This window comes from Grampus griseus (genome assembly GCF_964374135.1).
Source record: "Grampus griseus genome assembly, chromosome: 7".
NCBI classification, from domain to species: Eukaryota; Metazoa; Chordata; class Mammalia; order Artiodactyla; family Delphinidae; genus Grampus; species Grampus griseus.
In genome coordinates this window covers 109,301,205-109,315,037 of record NC_139001.1, presented here as the reverse complement: position 1 = coordinate 109,315,037, position 13,833 = coordinate 109,301,205, and positions in this window count along the sequence as shown.

Genomic DNA, 13,833 nt, shown 5'->3' with positions numbered 1-13,833 from the left:
TTAAAGGACAGTATCCAGTTAGTGGCAATACAAGCATTCCCTTTGTTGTGCAACAGTCACTGCCTTCCATCTCTGGAAATCTTTTCGGCTTGCAGAAGTGAAGCTGTACCCATTGAACAGTAACTCCTTATTCCCCTCTCTCCCAAGCCTGGCAAGCACCATTCTACTTTGTCTCCGATTTTGACTGCTCTAGATGTCTCATGTAAGTGGAATCATACATAATTCTTTTTTGACTGGATCATTCATTCAGTTAGCATAAATGTCGTCAAGGTTCTCCTCTGGGGTAGCATGTGAAAGAATTTTATTTTAAGGCCGAATAATATTCTATCATGTATATACCACATTTTGTCTATCCATTTCGTTGATGGACACTTGGGTTGCTTCCACCTTCTGGCTATTGTGAATAATGCTGCCATGAATATGGGTATACAAATATTTCTTTGACACTCTGCTTTAAATTCTTTCATGTATATAGCCAGAAGTGGAATTGCTGGATCGTATGGTAATTCTATTTTTAAAATTTTTTCTTTATTATTATTTTTTTTAATTTTTTTTGCGGTATGCGGGCCTGTCACTGTTGTGGCCTCTCCCGTTGCGGAGCACAGGCTCCGGACGCGCAGGCTCAGCGGCCATGGCTCACGGGCCCAGCCACTCCGCGGCATGTGGGATCTTCCCGGACCGGGGCACGAACCCGAGTCCCCTGCATCGGCGGGCGGACTCTCAACCACTGCACCACCAGGGAAGCCCCAGTTATTTTTTTTTTTAATTTAATTTTTTTTTTGGCTGCATCGGGTCTTAGTTGAGGCATGCAGGATCTTTCGTTTCAGCGCGGGCTCTTCAATGTGGCACGTGCTTCTCTCTAGTTCTGGTGTGCGGGCTCCAGGGCATGTGGGCCCTGTAGTTTGCAGCACGTGGGCTCTCTTGTTGAGGCATGTGGGCTCAGTAGTTGTGGCGTGCGGGCTTAGTTGCCCCGTGGCATGTGGGATCTCAGTTCCCCGACCAGAGATTGAACCCGAGTCCCCTGCATTAGAAGGCAGATTCTTTACTGCTGGACCACCAGGGAAGTCCCTGGTAATTCTATTTTTATTTTTTTTTAATGGCTGCACCATTTAACATTCTCACCAACAGTACAAAAGGGTTCTGATTTGTCCACACCCTCACCAACACTTATTTTCTGGTTTTTTGATAGTAGCCATCCTAATGGATGTGAAATAGTATTTCATTGTGATTTTGATTTGCATTTCCCTAATAATTAGTGATATTGATTATCATTTTGTATTCTTATTGGTGCTTTGGGTATCTTCTTTGAAGAAATATCTATTCAAATCCTTTGCCCAGTTTAAAGTAAGTTTTTCCTTGTTGAGTTGTCAGAGTGCTTTATGTATTCTGGATAACTCTATCAGGCATAAGATTTGCAAATTTTTTCCCATTCCTTGGGTTGTATTTTCAACTCTGTTAATTGTACCCTCTGACACACAGTTGATTTAAATTTTGATGTAGTTCTATTTATCTTTTTCCTCTTTGATTGCTGTGCTTTTGTGGTATCCAAGAAATTATTGTCAAATCCAATGTCATGAAGCTTTTTTTTTTTTTTCCTTTTCCATGCAGTTTTTATTTTTGCCTTTTCCAACAACAGTGTTGTTCGTTTTTTTAAATTTTTATTTTACAGTGTTGTGTTAGTTTCAGGTATACAGCAAAGTGAGTCAGTTATACATATACATATATACACTTTTTTAGATTCTTTTCCCCTAAATGCCATTACATAGTATTGAGTAGAGTTCCCTGTGCTATACAGTAGGTCCTTATTAGTTATCTCTTTTATATAGAGTAGTGTGTATATGTCCATCCCAATCTCCCAATTTATCCCTCCACCTGCCCTTACGCCCAGTAACCATTAGTTTGTTTTCTACATCTGTAACTCTTCCTGTTTTGTAGATAAGTTCATTTGTACCCTTTTTTTAGATTCCACATATAAGCAGTATCATATGATATTTCTCTTTCTCTGTCTGACTTACTTCACTCAGTATGACAACCTCTAGGTCCATCCATGTTGCTGCAAATGGTATTATTTCATTCCTTTTTATGGCTGAGTAATATTCCATTGTATATATGTACCACATCTTCTTTATCAATTCCTCTGTTGATGGACATTTAGGTTGCTTCCATGTGCTGGCTACTGTAAATAGTGCTGCAATGAACATCGGGGTGCATGCATCCTTTCGAATTATGGCTTTCTCTAGATATATGCCTGGGAGTGGGATTGCTGGATCATATGGTAGCTCTATTTTCAGTTTCTTAAGGAACCTCCATACTGTTCTCCATAATGGCTGTACCAATTTACATTCCCACTTACAGTGTAGGAGGGTTCCCTTTTCTCCACACCCCTTCCAACATTTATTGTTTGTAGATTTTTTGATGATTCATGAAGTTTTTCTTATGTTTTCCTGTAAGAGTTTTATCTCTTACTTTAGGTCTTTGATCCATTTTGAGTTAACTTGCATTTGATATAAGGTAAGCATACTTTTTTTTTTTTTGACATGTAAATATCTAGTTTTCCCAACATCATTTGTTGAAAAGATTGTCCTTTCCCATTTAATGGTCTTGGCACCCTTGTCAAAAATTATCTGACCATATATGTTATTTCTGGACTCCATCAGTCTATGTTTCTCTTTGTGCCAGTCTGATACTTCTTTGACTACTGTAGTTTAGTATTAAAATTTGAAATCAGAAAGTGTGAGTCCTCATACGTCATTCTTTTTCAGGACTGTTTTTGCTATTTGGGATCATTTGAGATTTCATATGAATTTTAGGATGAATTATACTGTTTCTGCGGTAAACATCATTGGGATTTTGATAGGGTTTGTATTGGTTCGGTAGATCACTCTGGGTAGTACTGACATCCTAAGAATCTCCCAATCTATGAACACAGGGTGTCTTTCCATGTATTGTTTTCTTTAACTTCTTTCAGCAACATTTTGTCGTTTTCGGTGCACAAGTCTTTCACCTCCTTGGTTAAGTTTAGTCCTAGGCATTCTTTTTGATGCTAATGGAATTTTCTTAATTCCCTTTTAGGATTTTTCATTGTTAACATGCAGAAATGCAACAAGTTTTTTCATATTAATTTTATATCGTTCAACTTTGCTGAATTGTTTTATTCTAACAGGTGTGTGTGGGTGTGTGAGTGTAGAATCTTTTGGCATGTCTATATTTAAGAGCATGTCTGCAGACATTATTTTTCATTATTTTTCTTCTTCCTTTCCAGTTTGGTTGACTTATTTCTTTTTCTTGTGAAATTGCTCTAGCTAGGACTTCCAGTACCATTTGATTAGAAGTCTCAAAAATAGGCATCCTTAATTTTTCCTGATCTTAGAGGAAAAGCTTTCAGTCTTTCACCATTGAGTGTGATGTGAGCTTGTCATGTATGGCCTTTATTATGTTGTTATAGTTTCCTTCTATTCAGTTTGTTGAATGTTTTCATCATGAAAAGATGTTGAATTTTGTCAAATGCTTTTTCTGCATCAGTTGAGATGGTCATGTGGTTTTTGCCTTTTATTCTGTTAATGTGATGTGTTACACTGATTGATTTTTGTGTTTTGAACCATACTTGGATTCTAAGAATAAATTCCTCATGGACTTCCCTGCTGGTGCAGTGGTTAAGAATCCGCCTGACGATGCAGGGGACAGGGGTTCGAGCCCTGGTCCAGGAAGATCCCACATGCCGCGGAGCAACTAAGCCCATGCACCACAACTACTGAAGCCTGCTTGGCTAGAGGCCGTGCTCTGCAACAAGAGAAGCCACTGCAACGAGAAGCCTGGGCACCGCAACAAAGAGTAGCCCTGGCTCACCGCAACTAGAGAAAAGCCCACGCGCAGCAATGAAGATCCAACACAGCCAAAAATAAAATAAATAAATTTATTATTTTTTTTTTGCGGTACGCGGGCCTCTCACTGTTGTGGCCTCTCCCGTTGCAGAGCACAGGCTCCGGACGCACAGGCTCAGCGGCCATGGCTCACGGGCCTAGCTGCTCCACGGCATGTGGGATCTTCCCGGACCGGGGCACGAACTCATGTCCCCTGCATCGGCAGGCGGACTCTCAACCACTGCGCCACCAGGAAGCCCAATAAATTTATTTTTTAAAAAAGAATAAATCCCTCTTGGTCATGGTGCATAATTCCTTTATGTGCTATTGAATTTATTGGCTAAAAATTTTGTTGAGGATTTTTTAAAAAACATTTCCCAGAAATAAAAAGCCATGATTTTGTTGTCATCAACAGCATTCATCACAGAGTGACTAAAATTTTTGTTCACCTCTACTGTCTATTAATATTACTTGAATATTCTCTTGCTTTTATGGTTAAAATCATTGAACACCTATGATACCTAATGAATGTGTATTCTTGCCTATATTATATGCTATAGTCATATGATTCCTAGACTCTGGCACTGATCTTACTGTTCACTGATATTTCTTACTCAACAGATGGCCTAAAAATCACTAATAGCAACTTGTATTTTAACTTTAATTTGGCAAAGTTATTTTTCTAGCTACTCTAGCAGTGTGGCCTAATTCAACTTCTTAATTTGATAATACACAATCCTATTGTATATAGCAAGAGAATTATCATAACACATTGACTCTTCCCCTTCTCTACTGGTAGGAATAAAGGGTTAATAATTAACCAAATATCTGTAGTGAAACAATTAAGAATTTTAAAGGCAATCTCTAATTACTCTGTTCTAACGTTTGATGCAAGTTCTTTATTTTTGAAAATGTGGTAATATGTAGTTTATCCACATATAAAGTTATGTCTTAACTGAAAGTTAAGAATTGTTTAGTATCTATACAACTTTTATTGCTAAGAGCTCTTTTTCTTAGTCATAATACATTTTTGAAAATAATTCACAAGTTTCGAGAGTTTCATGTGAGTTCATTATAGCATGAGAAATAGATTGTCTTTTTAGTTCAATAAATTTTATTTTCCTAGGGTTTAAAAATAAAAGACTATCAGCTTATACAGAAATTCAGTTTAACAAACATTTATGTTTAGATCATGATACTTAATGATGTAGGGAATCTCAAGGTGTAGAAAGTATGATCCCAGCTTCGAGATGTTTATAATCTCGGAAATAAGTAGAAATGCCTCACTCTAATGATAATAATAAGCATCAGTTAGAGATTGTTAGTTTGAACAACCTTACAGTCATCTGACACATAATCATCTTTGTCATATCAAAATTCAAAAAGTCATTCTGAAGAGGACCTTCACTGAGTTACATGTGAATAATATAGGCCTACAGGTTTATTTACTTTATTGTAAGACATGGACACAAGAGGATTGCTTTTCCCCTGTGTTGAGGATGTTTCCACCTATCTCGTTCAATATCCCCATTTAATTTTCCTTGTAACAATTCTTTTAAACATGGATCTTTTAAAGAATTGATATACTTCCTTACACTGAATTGTGACAATTTTGAAAGCCAATAATATCTTTTCATTTATTTTGCAGGAGGGGGTGTGAATTACTAGCATTAAAGTTATTTTTAAATAACCTTTTAATATTTTAGACTGAAGTAGTGGGTTTTTGTTTTGTTTTTATTGAGATATAATTGACATACATTATATTAGTTTCAGGTGTACACCATAATGATTCAATATTTGTATATATTGTAAAATGGTCACTCACTGCAGTGAGTCTAGTTAACATCCATCACCATACATAGTTGAGAATTTTTTTCTTGTGATGAGAATTTACCAGATCTACTCTCTTAGCAACGTTCAAATATGCACTACAGTGTTATTAACTATAGTTGCTATGCTGTACATTACATCGCCATGACTTATTTATAACTGGAAGTTTGTACCTTTTGATTCCTCTCACCTACTTCACCCATAACCCCACCCACCGTTCGCTGAGAATTTTTTTTTGGCCGTAAGCTGGCCTCTCACTGTTGTGGCCTTTCCCGTTGCGGAGCACAGGCTCCAGACGCGCAGGCTCAGCGGCCATGGCTCACGGGCCCAGCCGCTCCGCGGCATGTGGGATCCTCCCGGACCGGGGCACGAACCCGTGTCCCCTGCATCGGCAGGCGGACTCTCAACCACTGCGCCACCAGGGAAGCCCCGCTGAGAATTTTTGAATCAATATTCATCAGGGATATTGGTCTGTAGTTTTCTTGTCTTGTACTGTCTTTCTCTAGTTTTGGCCTCAAGGTAATACTGGCCTCAGAGTTTGGAATTTGGAAGTGTTCCCTCTTCCATTTTCTTTTGGAATAATTTGAGGAGGATTGATGTTAATTCTTTTCATGTTTGATAGAATTCACCAGTGAAGCCATCTTGTCCTGGACTTTTCTTTGGTGGAGGTTTTTGATTACTGTTTCAATCTCCTTACTAGTTCTTTTCTTTTCTTTTCTTTCCTTTTTTGACTTCACCACGTGGTATGTGGGATCTCAGTTTCCCAACCAGGAATCGAACCCATGCCCCCTGCATTGGAAGCACGGAGTACTAACCACTGGACCTCCGGGGAAGTCCCTCGTTCTCCTTACTAGTTATGGATCTATTCATATTTGTATTTCCTCATGATTCTGTTTTGGTACATTGTGTTTCTAGAAATTTGTCCATTTTATCTAGGTTACCCTATTTGTTGACATACAGTTCATAGTACTCCCTTATAATTCTTTTTATTTCTGTAAAATTAGTGGTAATATCCCTTCCTTGATGGCTGATTTTAGTTATTAGAGTCATCTCTTTTTCTTAGTCACTCTAGCTAAAGTTCAATTTTGCTGATCTTTTCAATGAACCAAGTCTTTGTTTTGCTTTTTCTTTCTTTTTTCTATATTTCGTTTCTCTCTGCTCTAATCTTTATTATTTTCTTGCTTTTGCTCTGAGTTTAGTTGTTATTTTTCTCGTTTTTTACGGTGCAAAGTTAGGTTGTTGGTTTCAGATTTTTTTTTTTTTTTTTTTTTAGCGGTACGCGGGCCTCTCACTGTTGTGGCCTCTCCCGTTGCGGAGCACAGGCTCCAGACGCGCAGGCCCAGCGGCCATGGCTCACGGGCCCAGCTGCTCCGCGGCATGTGGGATCTTCCCGGACCGGGGCACGAACCCGCACGAACCTCCGCATCGGCAGGTGGACTCTCAACCACTGCGCCACCAGGGAAGCCCCTCCCCAGATTTTTTTAATATAACAACAATTATAGATTTATCTCTTAGCATTACTTTTGCTGCATCCCATAAGTTTGGGTATGTTGTATTTTCATTTTCAGTTATCTCAAGACATTCTCTAATTCCCATTGTGATTTCTTTGAGCCATCAGAGGTACTGTGTAAATTCCATATATTTGTGGATCTTCCTGTTTTCTTTTGCCATTGATTTCTCTAGTTTCTTCTGTCATGATCAGAAAAGATACTTTGTATGGTTTCAGTCCTTTAAAATTTAGTAGGAGTTGTTTGTGGCCTTACATCTGGTCTATCCCAGAGAATATTCCATGTGCACTTGAGAATAATGTATATTCTGCTATGGTTGAGTGACACATTCTGCATATATCTGCTAGGTCTAGTTAGTGTCTACAGTATTATTCAAGGCCTCTCTTTCCTTACTGATCTACTGTCTTGCTGTTCTGTCCATTATTGAAAGGGGGTATTGAAGTTTTCTTCTATTTTTGTAAATCTGTCTATTTCTCCCTTTAATTCTGTCACTGTTTGCTTTACATATTTAAGAGCTCTGATGTTTGCTATATATGTGTGTGTGTTTATATGTTATACATTCTTGGTGAATTGACCTTTTCATCATTATATAATGTCCTTCTTTGTCCCTTATAACAGATTTTGACTTAAAAGTCTACTTTGCATATGAAGTGTATGAAGGTTTCCTTTTCTCCATATCCTCACCAACACTTGTTATTTGTTGTGTTTTTGGTAATAGCTCTTCTGACAGGTGTGAAGAGGAGAAAGCTCATTGTGGCTTTGATTTTCATGTCCCTGATGATTGAGGATCTTCTCTGTTGGCCATCATTATGTTTTCTTTGGAAAAGTGTCTATTTATGTCTTCTGCCCATTTTTTAATCACATTTTTTTCTATTGAGTTGTATGAGCTCTTTACATATTTTGGATATTAACCTCTTATCAGTATATGATTTGAAAATATTTTCTCCTAATCAATAAGTTGTCTTCTCACTTTGTTGATTGTTTTCTTTTCTGCACAATAGCTTTTTAGTTTGATACAGTTCCATTTGTTTATTTTTGCTTTTGTTTCCCTTGCCTGAGGAGACATATCCAAAAAATATTTCTAAGGCCTGTGTCAAAGAGTGTACTGCCTATGTTTTTGTCTAGGAGTTTTATGGTTTGGGGTCTTACATTTAAGTCTTTAATGCATTTTGAATTTACTTTTATGCATGGTGTGAAAGAGTAGTCCAGTTTGATTCTTTTGCATGCAGCTGTCCATTTTTCCCAACACCATTTACTGAAGAAGCTGTCATTTCCTCATAGTACATTCTTGCCTCCTTTGCCGTAGATTAATTGCCCATATACATGTGAGTTCACTCTGGGCTTTCTATTCAGTTCCATTGATCTGTGTCTGGTTTTATGCCAGTACCATTCTATTTTGATTACTGTAGCTTTGCACTGTAGTTTGAAATCAGGGAGTGTAATACCTCCAGCTTTGTTCTTCTTTCTCAAGATTGTTTTGGCTATTTGGGGTCTTTTGTGTTTCCATACAAATTTTAGAATTATTTGTTCTAGTTCTGTGAAAAACATCATGGGTATTTTAGTAAGGTGTGCATTGAATCTGTAGATTGCCTTGGGCAATATGGTCATTTTAACAACATTAATTCTTCTGATAAATGAACATGATACATTTTTCCATCTGTGTCATCTTCAGTTTCTTTCATCAGTGTCTTATAGTTTTCTGAGTACAGGTCTTTTACTTCCTTAGTTAGATTTATTCCTATGTATTTTATTCTTTTTGATGTGATTGTAAATGGGATGTTTTCTTAATTTCTCTTTCTGATCGTTGTTATTGTATAGAAGTGCAACAGATTTTTGTATATTAACTTTATATCTTGCAACTTTACAAAATTCATTGATGAGCTTTAGTAGTTTTTTTGGTGGTGTCTTGAGGGTTTTCTATGTATAGTATCGTGTCATCTGCAGACATTGACAGTTTTACTTCTTCCTTTCCAATTTGGATTCTTTTTATTTCTTTTTCTTGTTTAATTGCTGTGGCTAGGACTTCCAACACCATGTTAAATAAAAGTGGCGAGACTGGGCATCCTTGTCTTGTTCCTGATCTTAGAGGAAATGATTTCAGCTTTTCACTATTGAATATGATGCTAGCTGTGGGCTTATCATACGGCCTTTATTATGTTGAGATATATTCCCCCTATACCCACTTTTGGAGACTTTATCATAAATGGATATTGAATTTTGTCAGAAGTTTTTTCTGCATTGAGATGATCATATTTTTAATCTTCAATTTGTTAATGTGGTGTATCACATTGATTTGCAGATATTGAACCATCCTCACATCCCTGGGATATATCCCGCTTGATTATGGTGTATGATCCTTTTAATGTATTGTTGAATTTGGTTTGCTAGTATTTTGTTGAGGTATTTTACATCTATGTTCATCATTGGCATATAATTGTTCATAGTAATTTCTTATGATCTTTTGTATTTCTGTGATAACAGTTGTAACTTATCCTTTTTCATTTCAGATTTTATTGAATTTGGCTATCTCTCCTTTTTTTTCTTAATGAGTCCAGCCAAAGACTTCTCAATTTTGTTACTTTTTTCAAAAAAACAGCTCTTAGTTTCTTTAATCTTTTCTAGTACTTTTTAGTCTCTATTTTATTTATATCTGCTCTGATTTTTATGATTTCTTTCTTTCTACTAACATTAGGTTTTGTTTGTTCTTCTTTTTCTAGTTCCTTTAGGTGTAAGGTTAGGTTGTTTATTTGAGATATTTTTGTTTCTTTCTTTCTTTTTTTTTTGCAGTACGCGGGCCTCTCACTGTTGTGGCCTCTCCCGTTGCAGAGCACAGGCTCTGGACGCACAGGCTCAGCGGTCATGGCTCACGGGCCCAGCCACTCCACGGCATGTGGGATCTTCCCGGACTGGGGCATGAACCCACGTCCTCTGCATTGGCAGGTGGACTCTCAACCACTGCGCCACCAGGGAAGCCCGAGATATTTTTGTTTCTTGAGGTCAAGGCTTGTACAGCTATAAACTTCCCTCTTAGAACCACTTTTACTGTATCCTATAAATGCTGGGTCATTTTGTTTTCATTTTCATTTGTCTCCAGGTATTTTTTGACTCCCTCATTGATTTCTTTAGTGCTCCACTGGTTGTTTAGTAGCATACTGTTTAGCCTCCACGTGTATGTGATTTTTGCAGTTTTTTTCTTATAGCTGATTTCTAGTCTAATAGCATTGTGGTTGGAAAAGATGCTTTGTATGATTTCAGTGTTCTTAAATTTACTGAGAATTGTTTAATGGCCTGGCATATGACCTATCCTGGATAATGTTCTATGAGTACTTGAAAAGAATGTATTCTGCTGCTTTTGGATGGAATGTTTTATATATATGTATATCTTTCTTTCTTTCTCTCTCTCTCTCTCTCTCTCTCTTTCTCTCTTTCTCTCTTTCTTTCTTTCTCTCTTTCTTTTCTTTTCTTTCCTTTCTTTTTTCCATCTGGAATAATGTGTTATTTAAAGCCAATGTTTCCTTACTGATTTTCTGTCTGGATGATCTGTCCATTGATGTAAATGTGGCTTTTTTTTGGTCATGCCATGCAGTTTGCAGGATGTCAGTTCCCTGACTAGGGATTGAACCCAGGCCATGGCAACGAAAGCCCAGAATCCTAACCACTAGTTCCCTACCAGGCAACTCCAGTAAGTGGAGTTTTAAAGTCCCCTTATATTCTTGTGTTACTGTCAATTTCTCCCTTTGTGTTAATACTTGCTTTATGTGTTCAGATGCTCCTATGTTGGGTGCATATATATTTGCAATTGTTATATCTTCTTGGATTGATCCCTTGAGCATTACATGATGTCGTTCTTTTCCTCTTGTTACAGGTTTTGTCTTAAAGTCTATTTTGTCTGATATAAGTATTGCTACCCCAACTTTCTTTTTGTTTTCATTTACATGGAATACCTTTTTCCATCCTCCTACTTTCAATCTGTGTGTGTCTTTAGCTCTGAAGTGAGTCTCTTATAGGCAGCATACATATAGCTTTTGTTTTTGTATTCATTCAGCCACTCATGTCTTTTGATTGGAGCATTTAGTCCATTTACAGTTAAAGTAATTGTTGATAGGTATGTACATATTGCTATTTTGTAAATTGTTTTGAGGTTATTTTTGTAGTTCTTTTTTGTTCTTCTTTTGTTCTCTTCCCTTGTGATTTGATGACTATCTTTAGTGCTATGTTTGAATTCCTTTCTTCTTCATGTATGTGTATCTATTATAGATTTTTGGTTTGTGGTTACTGGGAGGTTTATATATAGTAATCTATATATATGTGATTAAGTTGCTGATCTCTTAAGTTCAAATGCATTTTAACAACCCTGCATTTTTACTCCCTACCCTGTTTACTGTTTTTGCCATCATATTTTACATCATGCTTTGTCTGTGTATCCCTTAACTACTTATTGTGGATATAAATGCTTTCACTCCTTTTGTATTTTAACCTTCCTATTAGCTTTATACATGGTTGATTTACTACATTTACTGTATATTTGCCTTTATCCATGAGCTTTTTCCTTTCATAATTTTCATGTTTCTATTTGTGGCCTTTTCTTTTTCACTTAGAGAAGTCCCTTTAACATTTTTTGTAAAGCTGGTTTGGTGGTGCTGAACTCTTAGCTTTTGCTTGTCTCTAAAGCTTTTGGTGTCTCCATCAAATCTGAATGAAAGCCTTGCTGGTACATTAATCTTAGTTGTAGGTTTTCCCTTTTCATCACCTTAACTATCATGCCACTCCCTTCTGGCCTGCAGAGTTTCTGCTGAAATGTCAGCTGATAGCCTTGTGGGAGTTCCCTTATATGTAACTTATTGCTTTTCCCTTGCTACTTTTAATATTCTCTCTCTATCTTTAATTTTTCCCATTTTAATGGCAATGTGTCTTTGAGTGCGCCTCTCTGGGTTGATCCTGTTTGGAAGTCTCTGTGCTTCCTGGACCTGGATGTCTCTTTCCTTTCCCAGGGAAGTTGGCTGTCTCCACTTCACTTAGTTCTTCTTCTGGGGTTTTATCCTGTTCCTTCATTTGGAATATATTCCTCTGTTGCCTCATTTTGTCTAATTTGCTGTTTTTATCTCTATGTATTTGGTAGGTTGTTTACATTTTCTGACCTTGGAGAAGTGGCCTTTTGTAGGAGATGTCCTATGAGTCCTGGCAGCACACTCCTCTCTGGTCACCAGAGCTATATGCTGTAGGGGTGCCCCCATTTGGGCAGCGTGCATCCTTCTGTTGTGGCAGGCTGATTACTGTGGGTGGTCTGGTAGGTGTGGTTAGCCACCATCCGGTTGGTCTCCAGGCCCTGCCTTGTGCAGATGCTGCTGGCCACTGGTGGGCAGGGCTCGGTCATGACGCTGCTGGATACAGGGCCCCTGGGGTTCCAAGGGCTAGTGCTGGCCCACTGGTGGGCAGAGCTAGATTCTGGAGTGTCCTTTGAGTTTGGAGGAAGAGTGATTTATTTGTAGTTCTTGTCTTTGTTGTATGCTCTTTGAGCAAGAAGTTATATTTTTTGGCTAGACATAGTCTAGAAATAGAGAGGGTTCCCCTGGACCAGTTCTGTGTGAGACTGGCAGAGGTCAGTAAGCACTGGTCTTTTGAGGAGCTTACATGGTAGTTGACCAATGTAGTTATGTGTAGCCATTCCAAGCTGGCCTCTTCTGAAACCCATGTCAGGAAGATGTAGGACCAAGTCAAAGAGTCTGTGAGTTCCCAGGGGTCATGGACCGGGTCGATGTGGTTGTCTCCAGTTTGCTGAGCTAAACCAACACACAGCACTTCACATTTTGACATTTATTGTACTTACTTCTATGAGATGGTGTTATCTCTGTTTTATGAAGAAAGTAATGCCAAGGGAACAAGGTGCCACCTGCCTGGTGAGTGGCAGAGCCAGAATTCAAGCTCAGACCTTCTGATTCCAGATCCTGTGTGCATTCCTGGCCACCTTATCAATTGGATCTTTTCCACGTGGAGTATGTGATAGCTTTTATTGTTCAGACTTTTCATGCCTTGGCTTTTATTTTCTGATCATTCCTAATGATCGCTATTCTCTTTGTACTGATGCAGTCAGAGAAAATCATGAGGTAGATAAAGCCATTTAAGTGTTTCTTGAGAAATGCTATTGTTCAATATGAAATTTGAAAAGGAATCAAATACAGTAGAGTTTCAGCATAATCATATTAAACTTGGAGGTGAATTCAGAATGAATTTGCTCTCATATCAACCAATTTTCTTTTCTAAAACCTTTTAAAGCAGAAAAGCAAAACTTTGTAAGTCAATCCCGTAGCATAGGTGGTCTTATAAGGACCATCCTGTACGTTTCTCTACTGAAAGGGAGAGGAACTAAAACCAGCCTTGTGCCTAGTCTGTGTTGGGTTACTTTTTTAATTAACTATAAGAAGTCATCATTACCTTTTATTTTTTAAATTATATCAGTTCCAGGTGTACAGCATAATTGTTCAACATCTGCGTACACTACAGAGTGATCACCATGTATCATTACCTTTTAATAAGTAAGAAAATGTGTTCAAAATGAAATGACAGCCCAAAGTCACACAGTAAATAGCAAGCCATCCAAGGATCTGAAGTCAATTCTGCCTCCAAAGCTTTTGGTT